This window comes from Camellia sinensis, chromosome 10 (genome assembly GCF_055761805.1).
Source record: "Camellia sinensis isolate YWXY chromosome 10, ASM5576180v1, whole genome shotgun sequence".
Lineage (NCBI taxonomy): Eukaryota > Viridiplantae > Streptophyta > Magnoliopsida > Ericales > Theaceae > Camellia > Camellia sinensis.
In genome coordinates, this window is record NC_138970.1 from 67,634,484 (window position 1) to 67,643,961 (window position 9,478).

General features: G+C 35.5%; 1 pseudogene; it reads left to right on the forward strand.

Annotated features, from left to right (window-relative positions):
• Nucleotides 1-284: 284 nt before the first annotated feature.
• LOC145801159 (polyubiquitin-like) lies at nucleotides 285-1,628 on the forward strand (annotated as a pseudogene).
• Nucleotides 1,629-9,478: the final 7,850 nt, after the last annotated feature.

Sequence of the window (9,478 nt, forward strand, 5' to 3'; positions counted from 1 at the left end):
TAAAAAACTTCAGTAAAAATAAAAAAACACGAAAAATAAAAAAGTAGAATTTTTTGAAAAACGTTTTTTTTTGTTGAATAGATGCAGATCTTTGTGAAAATTCTAACAGACATGACCATTACTCTCATACTGTGTTTGGTTGGGGGATTTGAGGAGGGATTTGAAAAAAAAAAAAAAATGTGTAAAACTAAGTAAAATATAAGTATATTTTATTCACATTTCACCTACTTTTTCCATTTTAATTTTTCTTTCCAAATCTCTATTCAAATAACCCAACGAAACACGGCTTCAGGGTCGAGAGTTCTGATACGATCGACAACGTGAAAGCGAAGATTCAGGACAAGGAAGGAATTCCTCTGGATCAGCAGCGTCTAATCTTCATCGGAAAATACCTCGAAGACGGCCGTACCCTCGCCGACTAAAACGTCCAGAAAGTGTCAACTCTTTATCTTGTCCTTCGTCTTCGCGGTGGTATGCAAATCTTTGTCAAAACCCTAACTGGCAAGACGATTACGCTCGAAGTCGAGAGCTTCGACACGATCGACAGTGTCAAGGCCAAAATCCAAGACAATGAAGGAATTCCACCGGATCAACAGACGTTGATCTTCACTAGAAAACAGCTCGAGGACGGCCATACTCTCGCCGATTACAACATCTAGAAAGAATCCACGCTCCACCTTGTGCTTCGCCTTCACGGTGGTATGCAGATCTTCATCACAACCCTAACTGGCAAGACAATTGCGCTCAAAGTCGAGAGCTCTGATACGATCGACAATGTTAAGGCCAAAATCCAAGACAAGGAAGGAATTCCACCAGATCAACAGAGGTTGATCTTCGGTGGAAAGCAATTAGAAGATGGACGAACTCTGACAGATTTCAACATCCAGAAGGAATCGACTCTTCACCTCGTGCTTCGTCTCCATGGAGGTATACAAATCTTCGTCAAGACGCTCACAGGAAAAACAATCACTTTGGCAGTTGAGAGCTCGAACACAATCGATAATGTCAAGGCCAAAATTCAAGATAAGAAAGGCATTCCTCCTGATCAGCAGAGTTGTTGATTTTCGCCAGTAAACAGCTCAAAGATGGGCATACTCTGACTGATTGTAATAACCAGAAGGAATCAACATTGCATTTGGTTCTGCGATTGAGAGGTGGAATGCAGATTTTTGTGAAGACTTTGACCGGAAAAACTATTACTCTGGAGGTGGAGAGTTTAGATACAATTGATTATGTGAAAGCTAAAATCCATGATGAGGAGGGGATCCCACCAGATCAACAGAGATTGATCTTCGTGGGAAAGCAGCTTGAAGATGGGCACACTCTTGCTGATTATAATATTCAAGGAGTCCACTCTCCACCTTGTTCGTTGTCTCCGTGGTGGTGATCTTTGAAGTCTTTATGGGTCTTTTGGTTGGTAATTTTTGTGGTATGATGTGTTTTTAGTAAATGATAGTTTTTTTGTGAGTTAAATTGATCAAAATTTCGAAAGTTTAGATGTAAAATTAATATTAATTGAAGTCTGGGATCAAATTGAAAAATGCGTGAAAGTTTAGAGGCTAAAATGATATTTCCTCTAAATCTTGTTTTGTTTTGTAGTTGTGTTTTTATGTGCTTGATGAAGGATCGAGGTACCCATTTGATAAGTTTAGGAGATTTAACAATGATTTTTGGTTTAGTTCTTGTAATTTGGAAACCTCAATTTCCCCGCAATGAGTAAGCACCCCTACATAATCAAAATAAAATTCGAAATATGTGCAAATTTCTATTATGCCCTTTAGGCTGTGTAATGATTGCGCACATTGCACACCCCCGTCTCTGTCTCTCAAACATGCTTCTTTCAATTCAATAACATGGTTAGAACTGGGCCCTTCTTTCAATTCAATTTTTACCTTTGTGACGGTGGAGTATTGGGAGGAGGAGAAGGGGTAAAGCAACAGCTGGCTCATAAATATACAATAATAACCAAAGTATAAATCATGGTCCTTAGCATTTTTTCTAGGGGGTTTGGTTTTGTGATTCAGGCCTTAGTGGGTCCATTGTGAACCCAATTTAAATAGTTCTCTTTTTAGTGCTTGTCGGGACGAATATTCGTGTAAAAAATCTCTTTACCAGATGGTTGCTTCAGAGGCTGTTAATTGCTATTTAGCTATGTTTTGTTTCTTTTGGCTGCTGTTGGCTTATGCTCTGGTTAGTTATTTGGCTAAACATTGAACATTTTAGCTTGAAATTTTCTATTGAATTGGGACGATAGATGCCCTCCTCCTAGGATAGTACCATCTTCGTTCATGGTTGGTTAGCTCTCTGCCTTTTCAAGAGCCCGACTGGACCACTTTGATGTCATTTGTAGCATTGAGATTATCAGACTACTTTTTCTGGGCGGAAATTATTTTTCAGGAGACACTTTTTGTATTTTTTTGCGTTTGGTATTAACGGAAAACAACGGTCAAATAGAAAAAGATTTCTATGATCAATGAAAAATAAATTTGTTTTCTTAGAAAATATTTTTCACTTTTAAGAGACAAAATATTTTCGAACAAAAGTTTATCAATGCATCGCATTGCCACTACTATCATCATCTCTCCACCACCGCTACACCATCACCACCATCGCCACCACCTCCATCCCATCACCACCACATCACAACCGCCACATCACAACCGCCGCACCACTACCACTACCACCACCACCCCAACACTTTCACCTTGTCGCTGCCACTACTATCACCACAAACAAACATTAATGCATTTTCTAAATATTTTTCATTACAAAAATACTTTCCCCTGAAACAAACTGAACATGAGAATATAAGTTCTTATCACAAAAAATTGTGATAGGATAATGATCACAAAAAATTAACTTACCCAGCTGAACTCAGAATCTTATGCTGGCAAGTGCAAAGATATCATTCATTGGAAACATTCGGAACGAACCCTATGCACCCTGTTATACATAATATTTGTTATAAAAAAGTATAATATAAAGTTTTGAAAGGTTTTACTGAAACTCGCCTTGAGGCAAAATTAAGGCAAAATGCCTCAAGGCTTTACTCTCTAAAGGCTTGCGCACACAGTCTTGAGATATACATCTTAGGTGCGTCTTGTATGCCTTTTATGCATAAGCATATGAGGGAGTTGGAGTGATTGTTATGCGGCTTGTACAACAGTGACTGTTGTGCGGCACGTAAGAATTATTTCAGATTTTATTTTAATCATACGAACTGTTCAATTTTTAAAGAATATCGAGTATAACATATCTGTAAAAAATCAAGTTGATCAAATATCGATAAATCCTTCATCAACTTGCATTTGTATATATATATATATATATAAAATAAATATATATGTACCAAGCTGAATACTAATGTGAGTGATAAAAAATCTATCAATATCCGATCAATTTGATTTTTTACAAGAATGTTCTACTCAATGTTATTTAAAAATTGAACGGTTCGGATCATGAAGATAAAGTCCGAAGTAATTCTCATGAGCCACACAACAGTCACTACTGTGCAAATTGCACAGCAGTGACCCCTGATCTACAAGTGAGGAGTACGCACGCGAAGAGTGTCTTAGGCTCTTGTTTATTAAATTTAGTCTAGTAGATGGTTTGAACATACAAAAATAAATAAATAAACTCCTTGTGCAATTATATTATATAGGAAAAATTAAGTAAATAATCAATTAAGAAAAAACATAGTTAATGCTCAGTGAGAAGCTCAATTACTACAATTCACTTTCACTAACGCAAAACTTTCTTCTTCGCAGTGAACCTTAAGTAAAAAAGCGTTTACACATTTATATTTAATTTGTTGTATTTATTTATTGTTTTAAATTATTTACTACATATAAAAATTTAGCATTTTAAACGCTTACATCTCGTCTCATGAGCGGTAAAATGCCTCACATTACGCATTTTCCATTTAAAAATTTTGATATAATATATATATTACAAAAATAGGAAACACTATGGTAGGGTGTGCACCATTCCACCGTATAACTCAAAAAAAATATAGCAAATTTTAATTTTCTGAATCATTATTATAAAAAATAAATATTATTTCTAAACACAATATGAGGCATAACTAATTAACTCAGGAATCATAAGTAAAATAATGTCATAATTAAAGAAGAAAATTAATTACAACTAAAGAAAAAAATGACATAACTAGAGGTGTATATAGTACATCATTTTCAATGGAGTGTGTATTAGAATTTCCCTACAAAAATACATAAGAAAGATGCATATATGTCAAAGGCTTTCCCCATGGTATATATCTGGGCTTAAACTAAAGTGCATTTGTTGGGCAACATGAATTGAGGGGTTTACAGCAGAATTTGGCTGCAATTAGGTTTCTTGGTTAATTTGTTGGCTAACCTCTTTCGCCGTGTCCTCTGAAGTAATACACATACCAATGGCAAGGCGCTCTCTCTCTCTCTCTCTCATGTTTTCTCCAATAATAATAATAATATTTGTTATTCTGGATTAACTAATTTCTTTAATATAATTGAATTTTGAAAACACAGCTTAATAATGTTTCTTGTTTAAGAACAAACTTGATCATAACAATAATACTAAAAATGCGCACAAAATTTTACATATTAAATTTTTTTTCGCTCACATGAAGGTGGGATCAATGCTTAAGATCATTTTCTTCCATCTTGCTTTGCATGGATTTTTCCCATCCCAGAGTGAAGAAGTGCGGTGTGAATGAGTTTTGCTTTTCCCCTTCTGTTTCAACCCGGGGCCATTTCCCAATATAAGCCATTTTTGTATCGTATTTCCAAAACTAGGCCAACTTCTGACGGAATTCCAAAACTAGGTTAAAACGCTATTACTATTCGCGCTTTCACTGTTAGGAGCGTAAAAGTAGGTGAACAGTAAAATCGCTATTACAAATAGCGACTTTGATTAATAAGTCGCTATTACAAATAGCGCTTCTAGGGTTATTTTTTTCCCAATAAAAAACGCTGTTCTTAACAGCGCTTTTCACACAAATTTTTGTTGCCAAAAAACGCTATTATCAATAGCGATTTTAACAAAAATAAATTCCCCAAAAAACGCTGTTTATAGTAGCGATTTTAACATAATTTTTTTTGCAGAAAAAACGCTATTCATACTAGCGATTTCAGTTAAAATTTTGTTCCAAAAAACGCTATTCCTAATAGCGATTTTAACAGAAATTTTTTTTTTACCATAAACTTTGTTGGAATAAAACGCTATTTTGAAGATAAAACAAAAGGAAAAAACATAAAGCAATTATCATGTTAAAATATGTTTTTTTTTTTCTTTTTTTTGTTTAGAATGTGTAATTCATAAATTTTACATAATATGAAAAAAACCTCTTCTCATATATTAATTTTACATACTATTTTTCATATATATAATTTCAAAATCATATTCATGTAGATTATTGAATTTTTTTTGGGAAAATTTTACATAGCGATTTAGCTATTATAAAAAATGTAATTAAAGCTCATTTAGCTATTATCAATAGTATATTAATTTTACATAGCGATTTTTCATTATTTCATAGCGAATTGTTTCAAGTTAAATGAGCTTTAATTACATTTTTTTAATTACATTTTTTTGGGAAATTTTTTTTTGTTAAAATCGCTATTGTTTTACAAAATGTAATTAAAAAAAAATTTTCGTCTTCACTAAAGTTGTTTTCATGTAAAATATTTTTTTGCTTATTGTTTTGTGTAATTAATTATTTTTTTTTCGCTTTACTAAAGTCGTTTTCATGTAAATTTTTTTTTTCTTTTGTCTTTATTTTGGGTTGGAATGTGTTATTTTGAAAATTATTTTGGCTTTACGAAAGCCGTTTTCATTTAAACATAAATATATATTTATTCTTTTGTTTTGGGTTAGAAGGTGAGAATGTAATTCAGAAAATCAGTTTAGTAAACCAGTTTAGTAAAACCGTTTTGTACCCGTTTTCATTTAAATTTATTTTGTTATAGGTTAGAATGTGATATGCATGCTGTAGAGTTCGAAGCACACCCACACATTGTGCAACTCGACGAGCAACGACGAAGGGTGAGACGCGAAGACCACCGCGGAGTAGGCCAAGAAGACAAAGGCCACAGCGAGAGCTCCTAAAATAAATTTTCTCAACATTTTTGTAATAATACTTAATACATAATATACGAAGTCAGTACTTTACAAAATACTCTTACGGGTATGAAAACAACATAACTGAAGTTGCAAATGTAATAGTTTTCAGTTACGTAGGTAGTACAGACATAATTCTCCCACAAAAATACATTATGGACACCATGAACTGAACACACATTACATACATCCTGGACACTCTTAACTGAACACACAATACATAAACATAACAGTTAGATAGAGAAACACCTAATTCATGACCTAATATTGCATATTAGTAGCCGTAACATTTGACAGACACAATACATATACATAAACATAAACTTAAACATAAACATAACATAACATAACAGTTATACTTACTCTAACACAGACATTACATATTAATGGAAGTTGTTATATTGCCGAAGTGTAGACATTAACACCTAATTCGCGCTTAAATCGGCAGGTGGCTCAGAATCTGAACAATCCGAAAGCTCAGCGTCAGAGACAAGTTCAGGATCCTCCATGATAGCCTTGATAGCCGCAACATTTGGTTCTGTTTTGTTCTTCTGGGCATCCTTCTTAAGTATGAGTAGCTGCATATCGCGGGCCAATCTACGACCCATTTGAGAAATCTCACGTTCTAGTGTTTGACATAGTCGATCAACATTATCAGGATCTTCCTTTTGGATCTCAACAGAACGTGCTTTTGGCACCTTCAGTCCTCTTTCCCGACATAATCTTTCGTTTTGCACTCGCTCTATAAATAGTGCGGGCCACTTAAGAAGTCTAGCCTTTGCATAACCATATCCTGTTTGATTTTCTGATGGATCCTCCACCAAACCACATGGATCTCGATAGTACTTGGGCATGACGAAATGTCGCTTCCCAAACCTATCATGATAAGCACAAGAGGCATCCAAGAAAGGAAATGGTGTTTCATCTTCAGCATCGCCACTTCCCCTTCCCCCTCCTCGTCGTGAACTTTCACCCCTTTGCAAGTTCCTACCACCTCTGCGACCCCCACTCCCTCCTATGAACCATGTAGCCATGCTAATTTTTTAAAACAAATGAATAATAATTTCGTAGGGCGAAATGAGTTGTAAGGTTGTGTCTTCACCTTGAGTTGTAAGGTTGTGTCTTCACCTTTACTCGTTTATATAGTTGATTATGAACGGATAAATGAGAATCCCACATATATGCATGCTGACTGTAAGGTAAATGCATGCTGACTGTAAGGTAAATCAGTAGATTCACTGTTGCCATGTGACTTTCTAAATTGAGAATCCCACATATATCAATACGAGATGAGTTGTCACTGTAACAAAAAAGTCGAGCAAAAAATGGAGAAAACCAAAGCATGTGCACCAAGTCACATCACTTCACAATCCATCTGCATATACGAACAAAATAAGGGCATGGTGACTATAAGGTAATTCAGTGAATTCACTGTTGCCATGTGACTTTCTAAGTTGAGAATCCCACATATATCAATAACAGATGAGTTGTCACTGTAATAAATATCAGATGATGATGATAATGTTATGATGATAATGTCATCAATATCAGATGATGATGATAATGTTATGTTATGTATGGATGTTATGTCATCATCATCTGACATCTCAATATCAGATTCATACATAACATCCATGCTCCAGGCGTAGTACTGGTGTGCATCATCCATTAACCCATCTTCGGCACGCTCATTTGCGGTCTTCATTAGTTCAGACCTCTGCAAACGTTGTGTCATGCGATTAACCTCGTCGCGGATACGATGCAATGCCCTTTGCAACAACTGTGGAGTGTCAGTTGGCATACGCATGGCTAACCGGCGAGGAAATTTAAGATTAACTTCACGGCATAGCTCAACGAGAACGTTTGCTCGAGTTTTGCGAAATTCCCACTCAGCTCTCATGGTATTGACGGTGGCACGTGAGTAACGCAAATTTGGATTTAATGGGTATTGAAATTCATCTCCATCTGCAACCCAATAGCGACCCATTGCTGAATATAGATCAACCACCGTATATGTCATGATCATATCGGTAGAAATAGCTGTAAAACTTTTGTTGTGGTATGCTACGATATTTATACCATATACACACATGGTACCTGTGTGTATGCAATTTCCTGTTCGATCACATGCATGCCACTGACCTTATCCAGTGGATACGGCTGTCAGGACTCGACTTTGTGCAGTCATGAACGAATCAACGGCCTGTAGCATCGGCTATTGTGCCGAAGATGCAGCGATGCCTGTGACTTTGTGCATAATTGCAATGGGCACAGTACGTAGGAGGCATGTGACTTTGTGCAGTGATGCAATGCTGCATGTCACTTTATGCAGTGATGCAGTAATGCATGTGACTTTCTTACTTTGCCATGCTTGTATACGTTGTGACTTGTTTCTTGATATTACGTGATGCATGTGACTTCTGCAGTGCAACTTACATGCTTTGTTTTTTCCGCACATTTCAGAATTCATCTAAGTCACATTATTATGACTGTGAAAAGAAGCAGAAATGCTATTATGTTGGTAAAAAAATATGATGGACGATTGTGTAATGACAATAAAAATCGGATGACTGTGAAGTTCTTTAACTGAAAATAAGATAAAATATAGGCACCAACGTTCCAATCGTGTTTACCTAGCAGGTGACCATTTTGTTATGTTGGTGAGAAAAACAATGATAGTTTATGAACAATATGACTTGAATACAAAGAAAATTTCATTTTTCGATTTGATTTATAATTTCTCGAAAACACTTATACGTACTGAAATCGTCAATTCCAAGTGAGTACTTATTGTATTACAAAAGTAAGCATGACAAAATAGTTTCATGTGCCGATGTGACAACTCACTGCATTTTGTTTTATTTGACAACGCACTGCTCGAATATGAAGGGATAGCATTGTGATTCTATAGCCTACAATTATTATTTTATCTTACAACCACATCCGTGACTACATCACAGGTACACAAAGTCACGGGTAATCAAAATTACATGAAATGAACAACATCAAATAATATCACGTGTATCACTTATTCCATAGTGCCCTAGCACCACTATCATGTCTATAAATACCCCAGTATGATGTTTGTTGAAGGCATAACAATAGTAATAGATATACAATTACTATTATTATTATTATTTTTAATTTTATTAACAATGTCTTCAAGAGGTGCAGGAAGTTCACGCCAGCAAAGAAATCCGAAAGTGTGGCTGCTACCTCCATTTATGTATGACTACAAGAGCGAAAAGTACTCAAGTCCGAAGGATTATTATGCTGGTATCCGAGCAGAATGGGCGTTCAGGGTAACGGAGCAAGAAGGATTGTATAATGATCTACGTAACTTTGGGGCACCGGTACCTCA